The sequence below is a fragment of the Diadema setosum genome, chromosome 13 (genome assembly GCF_964275005.1).
Source record: "Diadema setosum chromosome 13, eeDiaSeto1, whole genome shotgun sequence".
NCBI lineage: Eukaryota > Metazoa > Echinodermata > Echinoidea > Diadematoida > Diadematidae > Diadema > Diadema setosum.
The window spans coordinates 39226673-39244187 of record NC_092697.1 but is presented as its reverse complement, the minus strand read 5'-3'; the positions used below and the strand labels follow the sequence as shown (position 1 = coordinate 39244187).

At 35.6% G+C, this 17515-nt stretch overlaps 1 long non-coding RNA gene across 4 annotated transcripts in view; it reads left to right on the top strand.

The window, feature by feature from the left end:
- The first annotated feature begins 5812 nt into the window (after positions 1-5812).
- LOC140236717 (uncharacterized) overlaps positions 5813-17515 on the top strand; it is a 60898-nt gene continuing 49195 nt past the window's right edge. For all 4 annotated transcript variants that reach the window (XR_011901786.1, XR_011901787.1, XR_011901785.1 and 1 more), the window contains exon 1: positions 5813-5880. This is a non-coding gene — a long non-coding RNA (uncharacterized lncRNA). The remainder of the gene's footprint in view (positions 5881-17515) is intronic.

Sequence of the window (17515 nt, the reverse complement as noted above, 5' to 3'; positions counted from 1 at the left end):
TCTATTCAAGCACTTAATCTTTACCAAACCGCAATAGCTGTACGATGAATGGGACAAAAAAATAGGATGCAAACCACCGAGGCAACAACAATGATGGGATTATCAGATTAAGCCGAAACTGATCATACTCTATTAAAACATTCTATCCATGATTAATGAAAACTTTCAAAGCAGTAGTTTTATTTTTTTTTAAGTTAGTAGAGTTGATAGTGAAGAGTGTGCAAAGGATTTTCAAAAAATAAAAAGGGACCTCTAAGACATAACCGATCTCACTACTCTACAAGAAAATAAGGATTGTAGACAAACTACTAAAAACACACTTTCCCATTTATTTTATGATCCCTAACTTAGGAATGTTATTGTAGAAGAAGAATAGCTCTTTAAGAAAACATGAAAAACTCAAGATTGACTTGGTTGACCTGATTCACCTTTCTTTAGTCCTCATGTAAAATCAATGGGGGCGACCTTTTGTTGGTTTTATGATGTACGGTCATATATATATTTATATATTAGATGAAGAAGTAGAGTGGTAATGCATTTTGACAGTCTAACAGTGCTATTTATTCAGACCAAATTTTCGACGAATACATTCGTCTTCCTCAGGGTTGACAATATATATATATATATATATGCGACTCTGCATTACAAAACAAAAAAGTCGCCAGTCATGATTTTTTTTAGTTCAGGGCAGATGTTAAAAGTTCAGACTCTAAGCTTTAAAATAATGTATAACTCAGTACAACTGGACCTTCCTTGGTTGTCTAAATACTGGAAAGAAAGTACACACTCTGGAAATCTTACAAAGTTGTGCAATGTGTAATGAATAGGACAAAAAAAAAACAATCAAACAAAATCTTTAACTCCGTGATAGCCACAATGAAATATTGTGACACTGAGCTGAAATTTTCAACACTCATTAAGCACATAGTTCTATACATAACTGGTACCCACTTTAAGCACAGTAGCACTATCCTTTCGTAAGTTATCAAAGTTGAAACTGAGCAGTGTGATAAGGGGTTTCATGAAATGAAAAGAGGCTCTAAGACATACCTCATCACACCATTCTAAAATACAGTGTCCTGTGTAAACTGCTAAAAACACAATTTCCCATTCGTTTTTAGCATAAACCCATAAGAAGAATTCCAGGAAAAAAAAAAACAACAACATTGAGATTGACTAAGTTAACACATTTCACCTGTTTTTAGTCCTCACGCAAAATCAGGGTGTTGGATTTTTTGTTCGTTGTGTGGGTGTGTGCGTGTGTGTGTCTGTGTGTGCGTTTGTCTGTGTGTGTGTGTGTGTGAGTGTGTGTGTGTGTGTGTGTGTGTGTGTGTGTGTGTGTGTGTGTATCTCTTCTGTATGTGTGTTAGTGTATATTCCGTTGGTTTACCAAGTATGTGATCCGTACTTGACCTGCCGTATTTGGTGTACTCTCGATTGTTAAGTAGTAAAAGTTGATCATTGCATCTTCACCACATATTGGTTTTCTTTGATACCATAAGATTTCTGTCAAAATGTTTTCATGGCATAGGGCATATTGAAGCCATAACGATTTTTGTAAAAAGGTTAGACATTACAGTTAGTTAAGAAAAATGGTAATTTGCTCAAGTATTTTAAGGTAAACAATCTACATTTACTCATGTGTCCCTTAATACCGTTTTGTCACATTTATTGAATACGCACACGTGGCAGTCTTCAGTTGAAATCAAGATTTATTCTGCAGCGGAATATGAGGGTTTGTCGTGTAGATGTGTATTGGACGAATATTCAAAAACCTCCGCCGGAACAGCTGTGTTCGTACGAAATGACAAGAAACAAACAAACGACCTGAACACAACGTCAATATGTAAGTGGAATGTATATGAATGAATAAAGACAGGGGGTGAAACATTATGGTTCCAATGAGCGGAAATCATGTTAATCCCTTTGAGCACTTTCGTGGCAAACCAAAAAGTGTTACATACACATTGATCTTGTAATGACATTTACAGCATGACAGGGAAAATGAGTTTTATTATGAGTCAATTAAAAGAGGTAAAGATATTTGATATACTACAAGATGCATGCCGATAACACACTTGATTGACACCATACTCGGTTAACAACCCGTCGAGATGATTGAAACATCACATGATGACAGTGATCAGGTGGGAGAGTGTGTTGTCAGAACATGGAACTATTCATACATAACCCACCAATGAATAGATACACATCTACCTGTTGTTGATATAGTTGCCATATTCCAGTTCTGAATGTTTGCAGAGGAAAATCTTGGGAGGAAAATAAAGGATGTAGAAACAGGATGCAGCTAGTTTTATTGTTCTTGTTTGTTTTTTATCAGAGAGGGGTAAAGGGCATGATTTGAGCGTTCATGATTCTTAAGTGGTGGGTACACGAGGTCCAATTTTTATGATAACAAAAATTATCTTCATTAACATCAAGATAACACATGATAATGTTATCATTTGATCCTTTGATTTCTGTTAATTAAAGGAAAGGGAAAGGTGATATGGCTAACACAAGCCATGTTTCACCAGCTAAGACGATGAGACTACAATAAAAAGACTGAGTTTTAGATTTTCTTTTATACTCTCGGTAGATCGCAAATGCCATCAATTTTGTGCATTAGTCTGAAAGTATTGATTGGACACGATTTACACTGCACGTAAATTCATTATACACTGCTTTGACACAGTGAAAGGGAACGCGTTTCCCATAGCAACACATTAAACGAAATCCGAGTAGTTATGGCTGCTGAAAACCCCGTCTAAACTCATGCTTTTCAATCAATTAAGAGAGAAACCGTTGGTAGCGTCAAGCCGTAGCAGTGACTCACCATGAATACAATTCATTTCATGTTTGTAGTAGCACAATGACCTCATTCATATTTTAACTTGCACGATGAAAAAAAAAAAAAAATTGCTCGACTCACCGAGGAAGATAGAGATAGAAATCATTATGCAGATTATTTATGGTCTTCTGAATTCACCAGTGGTTATAATAAGGTTTGGTTTGGATTCAACATTTTTTTTGACATTTTTATTCAAGTGTTGTCATTTTAGCATGAGGCTTGCTTTACGTGGCCTTGCGTTACAATTGAAATGTAGGTGATAGCTGAGGAGTGATGTATACAATTTGGACGTGACAGTTAGACAAAAGTCATGGTATGATACCTAAAACACAGAAAGAATAGCACCGTTTACATGTACATTTTACTCCTTTGTGCTAGTGACATTGACTCAGTATTGGAGGAGAAAGAGCATATTGAAATGATTTCACATTCTCCAACCTCGTGAACTAAACTCTCTGCAACACCTTCTTCTTGGCTTTAGCATCAATGATGCGTCAAAAGTACAAATATTTACACAAATGTCAAGCAAGAATCCCACTGCAATGACTGACAATGATTATAACTTAAATAAAGATTAAATCAGACCACGATGCATCCTCTCCTTCGATCTTTTTCTTCTTCTCCTTCTTCTCTTCCTCTCGTTTTTTTTTTCTCTCACTCTCTTTTTCTCCATCTTTTCTTACAATCCATCTCTTAGTTGTTTTGTTTTGTTTTTCTTCTGGCCCACCGTTAATCGTCCTTCTAGGCATCTTTACCGTTTCCATGTACATGACAACATTTATACGCAAATACCGTGATAAAACCATCATAAATACATTCATCTTCCATTAGGAATTTAATTCATATGTTCTCGGTTTACTTCTGTTGATGGCTGTCAGGCGAATTCGTCACTATATTCAAGTTGTGAAATGATTTCCTTTCACTTGAATCCCTTGACCTCTACCCAAACTTCCACCACCGGTACCACCACCACCACCGGTACCACCACCACCACCACCGGTACCATCACCACCACCACCGTCTCTCTCCTCGCACAATTTGCACACGTTGAGCAGGACAAACGCGTAAGATTCATTTCGAGTGGAACACAGCCATAAAAGGTCATTCACACTGGAGTCGTTTTGCGGCAGCAGTAGCGGCAGCGGCGTGCAGCAAAAAAGAAAACAAAATCGCTCACGTGTTGTTCATGTACAACAGCACTGTTCACACTGGAGTGACTTCTCAGGGCGGCAACCGCAAGCACGTAGAGCTATGTTCCATTCGGAAAGCAAAGCCAGGAAACTATCCTTGCCAGTCGATGTGCAATGTGAGCTGTTTGATGTCCTTGTTGCTCCAATTTTACTGTATGGAAGTGAGGTTTGGGGTCATGAAAATTTAGAATGTATTGAAATGTTTTATAAGAAATTTCTTAAGAGTCTTTTAGGTTTGAAGCGTGGAACAGCTAACTGTATGGCGTTTGGTGAGCTCGGGAGGGTAAGCCTGACTTACAACATTGAGAAGCGCATGGTGAACTTTTGGCTTAGATTAAATGGAAATGTAAATGAGAGATCGAAACTGTCTTGTATTATTTATAACCTTTTACGTCAATTGCACGATAAAGAAATCTTCAGGTCAAAGTGGATAGTAAAGGTGAAAGATATTCTCGACAAATGCGGTATGTCTAATATTTGGTCCGATCGAGCCATTATCCTCAATCTAAAATGGGTTGAATCAGCCGTCAGTCTTGGTTTAAATGATATTGGTCAGCAGAATTGGTGTGCGGAAGGAAATAGAAACCGCCTTTGCACTAACTATAGGATATTTAAAGAAAGCTACATTTTTTAGGAATATTTGATTAAACTTGATTATTTGGAACGGTTAGCAATATGTAGATTTAGATGTGGAAATCACAGATTACCTGTTAGTGAGGGACGTTATCTCCCTAATCAAGAAGTTAAATCCTGCACCTTGTGTAAAATGAATGATCCAGGTGACGAGTTTCATTTTTTGTTTAAATGTCCGTTCTTTGAAACAGATCGGAAAGTTTTAATTAAGACCTATTATGCTCGCCGACCGAATGTTCTGAAAATGAAGCAGCTTTTTAATTCTAAGAACATAAGAGTTTTGAAGAAATTGGCACGTTTCTGTCTGATCATAATGGCCAGATTTTGATGTCTCTCATTACTTTCCTTTTACATTGTATATATTGTAAGATACTACTGCCACTGTTTGCCATTAAGTACCGATTGTTTCACTTATTCGATCGTTTTTTGTTTTTTTTAACTGTCGTTGTTTGCCTTATGAAGTTCATGATATGTACATAGTATATATATGCTTTTTGTATTACATCTTTATTTATGGCTTTGCTTTGCCATAAAATATTTACCTGTTCGTTATTCTTCCATGCCCCCTGGCGGGGCCGTTCAAGAATAAAAGTCATTGTCATTGTCATTGTCATTGTCATTGTCATTGTCATTGTCATTGTCATTGTCATTGTCATTGTCATTGTCATTGTCATTGCAAGCTGTTTTGTCAAATCGCTCCTCTGAGTGATTTTGCCAGTCTGCCGCTGCGCGGCCGTCAGATGGTAAAACGGTCTAACTCGAAAATTTGACTTTTTGAGTTAAGTTCACTTTCCGGGATATGTGAGGGTGCTCTTTCCAATGGTGCTATCGAGAAAATCCCGTCATGTCTTGTTTTTAAGATAATTTCCGCTATCTTGGTACTTTTTTGTATTTTTCCTTCAGATTTGATGGTAAAACGGTCTATCTTTGAGTTAGCCCATTGTCGGTAATATCGTTTGGAGGTAAAACGAGCTATCTTTTACATAAACCTTTTAACCTTCTTAAGTGAGATTTTTTGATCATCGCTGTCAGATGGTAAAATGATCTATCTTCGAGTTAGACCAATTTACCACCTCACGGCCGCGCGCTGCTTGTATACGTGTGCGTACGTCGTCTACAGGTAAAAATCTCTCGCGGGACTAAAATGTTGGAACAGTCGTTGAGTTGGAGACGTGGTGACTGAAAAGGGGACTATTTCCTTCGAATGTAAGTAAATTAGTAAATAAATACATAGTTTTCTACTGCACTGCATAAGGGAACTTTTAAATTTGTTTTGATCTAACAGTTAGATATATAACTTTGATTTGAGATTTGGCATAAAATATCAAGGTTCAAGCGCTAGTAGAATCTAACGTATTAGGCCGATGCCTCATGACTGCATTTCGCACCGATCCAGCGGGCATGCCTACCAACCCCCGGGCCGCCACCCGACCGTGCCGGCGGTGTGGAACACCGATTATTCCGTAAGGCACGTCTTGACACGGTGCGAAAAGAGGCCTTGCTTGAGGTTTACGTCTAGATTTAGGTGTCTTGTTCGATCTAAGGTTTCTAATCTATGGCCTCATCACATGCAGTTAGACTGAATCCTCGTCTAACGTTAGGTCTATGGGATCTAACGATTACACTCTCTTTAACTCTGGACATTAGCTATCGTTAGGGGTTAGAATGTGTTAACTGTCAGGTGAATTAGGGCTCTACGCCTGTAGGTGTTAAATGTTATGCCAAAACAATTATTCAATCGAGCTAACCGTTTATAGGCCTTAATCACAATGAACTTAACACCTAACGTTAGCACATTAGCAGTTGTATACCGTAGACAGTACAGGCCCACCCTATTAGGCCTACTATTAACGTTAGATGTACACTGTATTTGTAGGGCTAACGTTAGAGCCAGGTCCAGGTCAAGAGACTGTGCATAGTCTATACAGAAGGTACCGTATAGCGTAGTGCTCTAACGCTAGATCTAGCCCTACTATTACTAACGTTTAGAGTCTAATCAAATACAGTACCCGGTACTAACCCTAGTTAGACCTGTATAATTATTATAAAATCTAACGAGCCTTAAGTAGAAATAGCTGGCGTCTAGTCAAAATCTGGGCCACTGATTCTACCTAACGTTAGTTTCTAGTAACCTTACGCTAGTATATAATGGCAGTTTTATTGTAAGACCCAGCCTACCGTTAGATAGACCTAAGTTTAGACATCTAGACCCTCGAGGTTCTAAAATCTATGCCTAAATGATACATTATACATCTAACGTTAGGCTAACTTTGCTCCATAAAAGTAAGAGTTCACGTTAAATCTAACATTTCTAGATCTTGATCTGAATAGAATATCCTAACATTAGCTCTGAACGTTAGCACTAATTAATACTAGGACCTAGTCTCTAGAGTAGAGGTCTGCCAGATTGGAATGTCTTTTTTTTTTTTTTTGGGGGGGGGGGGGTCAACAAAAGGGAAGTGAACTTTGCCTTTCTTCATCAGATGGAGGAAAATATATGACATGTTGGTCAGAAAAAAAAACCTGCACATTAAAGTGCTTAAAAAGAGAAAACTTCACAAAGGAACAGTTGCTGAATCTGAAAGGAAATAGCACAGAGCGTGTTTTTTTTTTTTCTAGTTTAAGATATAAAAGACATCAGTAAAAGGTTCCAACCCAAACACCAAGTACAAGAAGTATTGAAAAGAATATGATCTGGTCAAGATGTATGTTTTTCCAGTTGTTTTTTTTTTTCTTTTTTCACATGTGCCATAATTGTCATGATGTTAGTAATACTATAATATAATTTATGTTAGCTATTCAGGGCCCCAGCAATGTATTCTGGTACTTGGGATAAGGGAAAGTATTAGAGGGAAGCATTACCCACATGTTTTGGAGAGGTGATTTTTTTTTCTTCACTGAGAGACGAATGCTCAGTACAGATATCTTATCGCACTGGTCTGCAGAACACAAAAATAATATCAGACTATTTAAAGGTAGAATTTTAAAATTTTGGCAGTCACCATTCAAATTTAGTTATACAGTGACGAAAGTTCAATGCAACAGCGTACAGTCATAATTAGCTAGGATATGTAACCAGAAACTGTGAAAAAGATAGAGATATTGAAATATCGCCTAAAGAGAAAATTTTGTTTTTCTAACTGGTGTAACGTTTGTGATGGTGGACACATAGCATACGTCACATTAAACAAATACTAGTAGAGTTTATCAATGCAGTTAATGTAGTCAGTGCAATTTGTATTGTTGATTTTCAAAGTCTTTGGATGTATGTCACAGACATTTGTTCATGATAAAAAAAAATCACTGAGGACTCATTCTTTCATTTAAGAAGATTGCTTTCAGATGGAATTTTTGTTTTTGTTTTTGGGCAGTTCCGTAAAGTCGGACGTACATTTCGGACACTTTGAAGGCCTGGATTTTTATTGCCAATGGGGGCATATCTGTTTTTAAGTGTGCAAGATGTGTAAAGGTGCTAGTACTATAAACCCACTTATTATTATAGTGGCACCTCGTTTCATTAAGGAGTAGTGTGCCAAAAATACCATGGTGTCGGACGTACGCGCACGAATTGACTTTTTCAACCTTGAAGATTCATGGTCAAAACTCTGTGATGTGTGAGGGCTTATAGTAGAACTGATACCAGTTTTGGTTGAATGAAGGATTGAGCTTTATAACACATACCAGCATTATGTCTAAATCTGTTCTGAAAGTTGTGTAAATCATCAAAGTTTGTCGGTGTCGGACGTACATTTTACGGTGTCGGACGTACCCGTGTGAAATTTTCAGACGGTACGTCCGACACCAATCTGAGACTCTGTATTTTCTAAAGTACAAAGAATATTTGAGTAATGATTCATATTTCAGACACATGAGGTAATATTCTATGCAGACATATATGTTTAACATTCACAGGAATTTACTATCTTAATTTCAACCAGTGCACAAAATTGAGAAAATCAGAAGTGTACGTCCAACACCAAAATTGTTTATTTTGTGGAAAAATTGATCAAATTTTCCTTTTATCCAAAGCATTTTAACACATAACCAGTTGAATACATTCAAAAGCAATGATGAACTCTTCTATTTGTTAATTCTTACTTCTTTTTTCAAATGCACATTGATCTAAATACCCCCAAAAAGGTTTTAAAAATCCACAATTTCAAAAATTTACCAGTATTATCAATGAGTAACTATGATCAAAACATCATGGAACAAGAGAATCAGTGTAATATGATATCAAACTAACTGCAAAATCTATATTTATCAAATAAAAATTAGAGCACAGCATTCAAAATAAAGCTTCTGACCATTTATGTTTAAAATGCCCAAATACAAAAATAGCAGTAAAAAGTTATTTGGGATCAATGTCACTGAATGTACATCACACAATGTACATTATGTAGTATACATACTGTATAGAACATGCAAAGACCTCTAAAGCTAAACTCCATGTACAGACAAATTCTACTTATCCAGGCTTCAGAAAATTATTTCAATTTATTCTGAACTCTACAAATGTAAATTCAAGAAGTTGCTGGAAAACATACTATTCAATGTAATAGAGATACTGCACAATCAATGTGATGTTGGCATTTTATAGTTCGAAATTACTGTTTAGCCTTATCTATAGGAGAGATTAACAAACACTTCCTTTATAATAGTCCAACGAATGATAAAACTCAGTTTAGAGCAGTATTTGAATTTGCAACCAGATCACTGAAGTGTGTACACATATATTGTACATACATGTAAGATTTCAATCTCCATATTTGTTCAAAATTAAGATACTGTGAGTTAGCAAATGTGAAAGAATTTCCAGAATATGCAATTATTACATGTACATTATACCTACTTGAGAGGTTACATGTGGTCTAAACAAACTATTACAGTGTATGAAGAATTATAAGAACAAGGCCGAGTATATAGGCCTAATGCAAATTATGTCAATCTTTATTGACAAATTTTTGTAACATTGCGCACATGCTCTTCATTTACACCAATCGTGAAGAAAAAGATATTGATATAATAATTAATTAGTGCATCATGTCCTTTTCTTTCCTGACCAATAACATTTGAAATATGCATAATATTATACAATTCAATAATCAATAGGCCAAATTTTAATAGCGGATAGTTACAAAATATAACCTGTATTAATCTACATATCAGTCTGTGTTTCAAGGGCACCAGTATTCAGCACTACCAAAGGACCAGTTCACCTTCTCTACAGTCATGTTAATTGAGAGAATGCAGCAATATTGATACAATACATATCAGTGAAAGTTTGATGAAAATCAGAAAATCCATTCAAAAGTTATGAAGGTTTGAAGTGCCAATGCCGCCATCACTGGATGAGAAGACTACTACAACTTGTGATGTGTAACGAGTTAATAAAAGAGAAAATTAAAGAAAATTAATCTATTTTCACCTTTCTCTCATAATAAAAAAGAGCATTTGACTTGTCTTTTTCAGAAGTCAGGGGGAATAATGTTACCCTTAAAGGGATGGTATAGTTTTGGTTGAGATAGGGTTTCCGTTTCCATTTGTGTGTGTGTGTGTGTGTGTGTGAGAGAGAGAGATAATGAGAAACCCCTTGAAATATAAGAGCAGACAAGTCTATGAAAAAAACTTTATCTGATGAAAATTGGTTTTGAAATAAAAGGTGGGACTCACCTTTTAGTAGGACCACTTTATTTTATTTTTTTTTGTATAAAATCTCCGCCATTTAAAAACCAATTTTCATCAAATAAAATTTCTCTCAGATTTGTATGCTCTTTAATATTTCATAAGTGGTTTCTAATTACCCATCTCCCAAAAAGTTAAAATCTTACTCCACCCTCTCAACCAAAACTATCATCCCTTTGATATGTGATCAGTGACAAGTCATGGGAATGTGTACTGTTCAAACAAAAGAGAGAGATTTTGTGACATTCTCTTTATATTTTCCTTGTTCTACGCATGTGACATCATAACCTGAAGTAGTCTTCTCATCCAGCTGTGACTGTGTAGAAACTTTAAAAAATCCATAACTTTTGAATGGATTGTCTGATTTTCCTCAAAGTTTTACTGATGTGTTCAACTAATATTGCTGCTTTCACTCAATCTACATGTAAATGAAGATGAACTTGTCTTTTATAGAATAGAGCACAGTAATGAATCATTTTCAAATCTCCATCAAACTTAGAAAAAAAAATGAGCTGGATTTAAGGGGCCAGCTGGCAGTAACAATATTTCTGTATCATTATCCAAAATAATTTGCTTCAACAATTCAAGCTTCTCTGCAAATAAGATGCTGTATTCTGCTTCTTGTTGAATACTGTGCTCTTAATTAGGGTACTACAGTTTAAAAAATTAAAGTAACCTAGTTCAGCTTAATCTATTTTTAGCAGCACAGACCCTTGTTGCCAGGCATGCGGTAACTGTATAGAACTGCATGCTCCAGATCTATTTTCTTTGATTGTTCTAGAATTTCACATAAGATTTATACAGTGTGATCATTTGCTTTGATTTCATGATGAATTTATCAGTAGAATATCCCATAATAAAGAAAAGTTAAAACTTATAGCTGTGCCATGTCTGATTAAATGAAATTGTTGGAGTTACGGGAGAGACAATATGGTGTCGGACGTACACTGTGTCGGACGTACATTCAAAGTGTACGTCCAACACCACAATATCTCACTTTTTACAAACCATACAAGTGACCTTTGATGATGGTTACATTGCCTATGACAAATGTGCTTTGCATCCTAAGTGATATGATTTATCTCGCTTCAGATTAATGTGAATATTAAAAAATGTATGTTTACAGTGTCGGACGTACATCACCAAAGTGGTCGAACCGGGGAAAACTGTCATCAAAAAATGAAAAGCCTTGGAGTTTTCTTGAATTAATAAATGAAAAGTATACCTGTTAACCTTCTTGGCAAGATATAAATGTTGTGTAGGTTTGAAATTTTTAGGAGATAAATCAAAAGTATATTTTGGCAAAATTTTAACTCAAAATGAGAGGAAAATTAGCCTCTTACTTCAATACCCATAATTCTTACAATACACATAACAAATTGAAATCAACAAAATTCCCTGAAAATATAATCTCTGACGATTGATATGGTATGTTACTTGCAGTGATTTGACGATTTTGAAATTTTGACGTTGAGGTTTACTATTTTACGGAATTGCCCTTTTACATGTCCACAAATCGAGACTGAGGTTCTTTACCTTCCAAAACGAAATAGATAAAAAGCATTTTGATAAACAACAACATAGATGTCAAGTGCTGCTTTTCTAGTAAATGTGCGCTGATGGCAAATCATTATTAAAAAAAAAAGAGAGAAATTGCTTCGTTTACTGTTTACTGTATTTCATTGTGTGTTGATATAGTCCGTAAACGCAGTTTGAGACGATGGTTGCGAGCGTGTGCACATTGTGTAATACGTTTTGTTGGTTGACTGGGAATTTAGAGTGTTTATGATAACTGAAATGATTTTTTTTTTTATCACAAAGATGTGATAATATAGAACACACACGCAAAAAAAAAAACAAAACAATCGAATTGCAAACAAACCATTTGTTACATGACTGTCTGCTCCAAGGTCATAGAACTTGGCCAAGGATAAATATCATAGACTCGATGATTTAACCGACTTAATGATGGGAAGAGGGAAATGAGGCTGTTATTGCATTGTTCGCATTTCATTTCTACTTCCTTTTTACTTGTTGTTTTCTTTTTTTTTTTGAGGGTGATATTTGCCTTATTATTTCACACAAATATCTAGGATACATATATGATATTCTTATGTCGCCGAATAATTGTGCGTTCCAAACAATGCTCATGTAAACAATCATCATAAAAGAAATATTTAGTAAGTCTTCTGCGGGAGGATAGATCAAAATAAAATGCAAACACCTCGCCTTAGAACATTACAAATGTAAAAGGGCTTTCGTGCCTATCCCTTGCAGGGCTGCGTTTCAGGGCCCGAGAATGCAAACTATATAGCATTGTATTGATAACCATGAATTCCCAAGCTTCTCGGGGGGGGGGGGGGGGGTTGAGTATGCAGGATGGGAGATTTGGTACCGTAATTTTGCCAAGTAAAACGTGATTTGTTATCACGGTTTCCATGACAACCATTTCCAAACATAGTAAGCAATCTATATATAACTGGTATAAGCAGGTTTCATTGTTAAACAGATTAGATAGATTAATACATTTCTCACACGCACATACAAAAACAGGTTTCAACACTTCTACGTTTTAAAATCATGAATATTTGAAATTTTCTGGGAGTGACCTAAATGATCAGTTGCCATGGTAACAACATTACTGACCAGCCCTCTTTGTTGTTGTTTTTTTTTTTCTGGCAAATAAGCACATTTCAGTCATATCAAGGTGTCACAAAGGGTTTTTGCAGTCAGCTATCCAACCTGTCCATTGACTTCGCCGATTATGTAAGATAAGTATACCTACACGCACTATACCATGTACAATATATATGGGCCTACGCTATACATTCGATTTTCCATTCAAAATGCGCGTCCAGTAAAAAATACATCGTCCCATTTAGGATAACATAAAACGAGTTATCTTTCGCCTTATCTTATAATTTCTTTGCTGCATAAGATATCAGAACATATATTATATTTCGAACAAATAAAAATGTTTGAATAGACTGATTTCGGTAGTTTAAAAAAAACAACTTTGAAATATTGGTAGATTCTGCAAAGTAAAATTTTAAGTAAATCACGGTTTTATGTTTCATTGCGCCGTATATGTGCGTGTAATATTCTACTTTCAAATGTATATTAGGTTCTACACTTGAAATGGAAGATAACACATTTCTAGTTTAAAAGGTACTTATAAACTTATTTTTTTCGATATTGTTTCAAATTTTTGGCTAAAAAAGGCATTTTTCGGCAAAAACGCGCTTGACATCCGGCCGTACGCTAAACTTCAGTATTTTTGCAAAACTTTCATCTGGGAAGAAAGACCACTTTAAAGCCACAAGATAAAACGGTAAAATGGTCTAACTAAAAGATAGACCATTTTACCATAGTATGGCAATAGTGTTTGTGGTCTATCTAGAAGATAGACCATTTTACCATCTTATGATGTGTAGCGGAGTGTATACATGTGCTGTGGTTAAACAGTCTATCTGCACAAAAATCTCATTTATTTTATAATTAAAACCCCAAATACGCACAAAATTCTTCAGTTATCAGTGTTTGATATGCTTCTTCTTGTCCCATTTCTAAAAATGCATTATACCCATCTCGTAAAAAAGCTCAAACCTCTAAACTTTAAAGTCATTTCTCTCAGAACAGCAATTTTCGAGATAGACCGTTTTACCATCTGACGGCCGCGCTGCGGCGAGTTTGCTCTCGACCAATCAATATAGAGTATAGTTTGTGACGTTACATGTGGGCGGGGTAATAAAATCTAGGTTGAATAAAGTCCCGCGAAGGTACTACTAGTCAGGTCGCTTAGTGAAATTACCATTACACGGCGGATAAAAGCATCATTTTTTTTTCACACGGTTTCCTTTAGGACTGTTAAACAATATTAAAGTAGGAGCCCTCTTTAATTTTTCGATTTTTAGGGTGAAAATGCTGAATTTTTATATTTCTTTATGATATCATATATATATTGTATTGCGTAAGTAATAGTCAGGTCGCTTAGTGAAATTACCATTACACGGCGGATAAAAGCATCATTTTTTTTTCACACGGTTATAGGACTACTAAACAATATTAGAGTAGGAGCCCTCTTTAATTTTTCGATTTTTAGGGTGAAAATGCTGAATTTTGATATTTCTTTATATAACATGATATATGTACTGTTGCGTAAGTTATAGTCAGGTCGCTTAGTGAAATTACCATTACACGGTGGATAAAAGTATCAGTTTTGTTTTGTTTTTTTCACACGGGTTCTTTGAGGACTATTAAACAATATTAGAGTAGGAGCCCTCCGGGACTTTTGTAGAAAAACACTAAAAAGATCAAATTTCGAAATGGCCGACACTTAATTGGGAAAACCTTAACTTTTCATGTAAAATGGGTAATATGATGACAATATGTTACATTCGTTTTTGTATTTTGGGTTTTCTTTAGAACTTTGGCTTGAACATTGCGTTAGGAGCATTATATTCCTGCGTAATGTAAAGTCTCTGAACTAATGGGGGAGAGGTATAAGGGCAAAAGATGAGAGTTCACAACAGATCTGAACTTATACATTGTATGTTATCACTTTTCCTTACTCACGCAATACAATACAATATATATATATATATATATATATATATATATATATATATACATATATATCATATTATAAAGAAATATCAAAATTAAGCATTTTCACCCTAAAAATCGAAAAATTCCAGAGGGCTCCTATTCTAATTAGGTCCTAGAGGATCACTTTCCAAATTTGGTGCTTTCATCAGCTCTAACTAACGGTAAGCCCAAATGTTGACATTAAGCGACCTGACTAAGGAAATGTGATAACATATAAGTTCAGATCTGTTATGAATTGATTTATTTTGGAATTGGATTTCGTTTGTGTGTGTGTGTGTGTGTGTGTGTGTGTGTGTGTCTTTTCCTTAAAAATTGCAGGAGGACTCCTAATGAGGAATCCGTGCGCCAAATTTGATGCTTTTATCCGCCGTGTATGTAAAGCAAGACGATAAAAAAAAGTAGGCAACAGAACAAGCGAATCACCTCTTTTTTAAGTTGAGGGTCGCCCCCTTTGCCCTACCCCTCCCCCAGCCGGTCAAAGAATTTACATTACGCAAGAATATAAACAATGCTCCTACCGCATTGTCCAAATTCAGGTTTTAAGCCAAACCAAAAATAAAGATATATACTAATATTTTCATCGTATCACCTATCCATAAGTAATGTCACATGAAAAGTGAAGGGTTTGCCATAAGTGTCGGCCATTTTGAAATTTGATCTTGTGTGTGTGTGTGTGTGTATGTGTGGTTAGTCTAATATTGTTTCCTAGTCCTCAAGGAATCCGTGCGCCACATTTTATGTTTTTATCCCCAGCGTATAGAGCAAACGAGAAAAAAAAAAAGCAGGCAAAAGAACAAGCGGACAACCATGTTTTTAAGGGGGGGGGGGTCCCACCCCTTTTGCCCTACCCTTCCCCCAGCAGTTCATGCACAGAGACTTTACATTATACAAGAATAAAATGCTCCTAACGCAATGTTCAAGCCAAGGTTCTAAAGCAAACCAAAAAAAAAATGTAATATATTGTCATCGTATCACCCATATGACATGAAAAGTTAAGGTTTTCCCAAGTAAGTGTCGGCCATTTTGAAATTTGATCTTTTTAGTGTTTTTCTGCAAAAATCTCAGAGGGCTCCTACTCTAATATTGTTTAATAGTCCTCAAGGAATCCGTGTGAAAAAAAAATGATGCTTTTATCTGCGTGTAATGGTAATTTCGCTAAGCGACCTGACTATTACTTACGCAATACAGTAAATATATCATATTATAAAGAAATATCAAAATTCAGCATTTTCACCCTAAAAATCGAAAAATTCCAGAGGGCTCCTACTCTTATATCAATGAGTAGGTCCTAGGGGATCACCTCTCCAAATTTGGTGCTTTTATCCGCTCTGTAACGGTAAGCCCCAAATTTGACATTAAGCGACCTGACTATACGTGCGTGAGTCACAAACTGAACGAAGAGGTCGGGAAAAGACCAATTTTGTACAACAAATTCCACTATGATCACAAAAATACTTTTAAGAAAAGTATCGAACGAGAAACCATTGGTGATAGAATAGGGCTAAGTGGTAAGTTACTCGCTTGGTTTTCTCGAGATCCTGCATTTGTTTTGATACATGGCAGCGGTCATTCTCCTGCAGACACTACATTGCAGATTGTACCTTTCCACGTATTTTGCCATACACGCAGACTCACTAGCGAAAGAAAGCGTCTCCCAATATCACAGCCCCATATACGCCTATCTATGTCTGATATGGTACTCTGCCAACATGGTGCTGAAGTCTAAGTTTCTAGATAGACCTGGACAATAGGAGCACTCCTACTGTCCTACTAGTCCCACACCTACTATGTATGCGGTCCATAGATGGGAAAGACTTCCCATAGGCCCTAGATATAGAATCTAATGGACCACATCAGACGGCCGGACGTTTATTATATATATATATACATATATATATATATATATATATATATATATATATATATATATGAAGGGTTTGTTTGCAAAAACCGATAAGTCCATTTTTGAAGATTTTGAAATACGATCTCTGTCATAAAGTACAAAATAATACCTTTTAAATGATATATTGGTCACTACATATAAAGGTGTATTTTTGAAGTTATGGTCAAAAGAAGCAAAAATTTTCTTATTATTCTCTTTATTTTTCTTGACCTTTAATCGCAAATATCTTCATTTGGCAAATATGGACTTATCGGTTTTTGCAAACAAACTCTTCATATATATATATATATATATATATATATATATATATATATATATATACATATATATATATTAGTATTATTTAGACTCTAACATTTGCATTTACATTTGCATTACTGTATGTGCATTGTCTGGTGGTTTTAATGGAATACTGCTTTTTGTGTGATGTTTGCCATTAACCAACATTAGTTCAATGATTGCATAGGCTGGTTAAATTAATGGAAATAATTTAGGACAATTCAACAAACTTCTGCTTAAAATCAAACCGACATCTGTTGGTTTTCGGTAATCACAATTGGATATCGAGTGTCTGTTAGAATTTAACCAGTTTTCTTAAAGCGTAGATTTGATGTTCTAATACAGATTTTGAAATTTGAAATCATC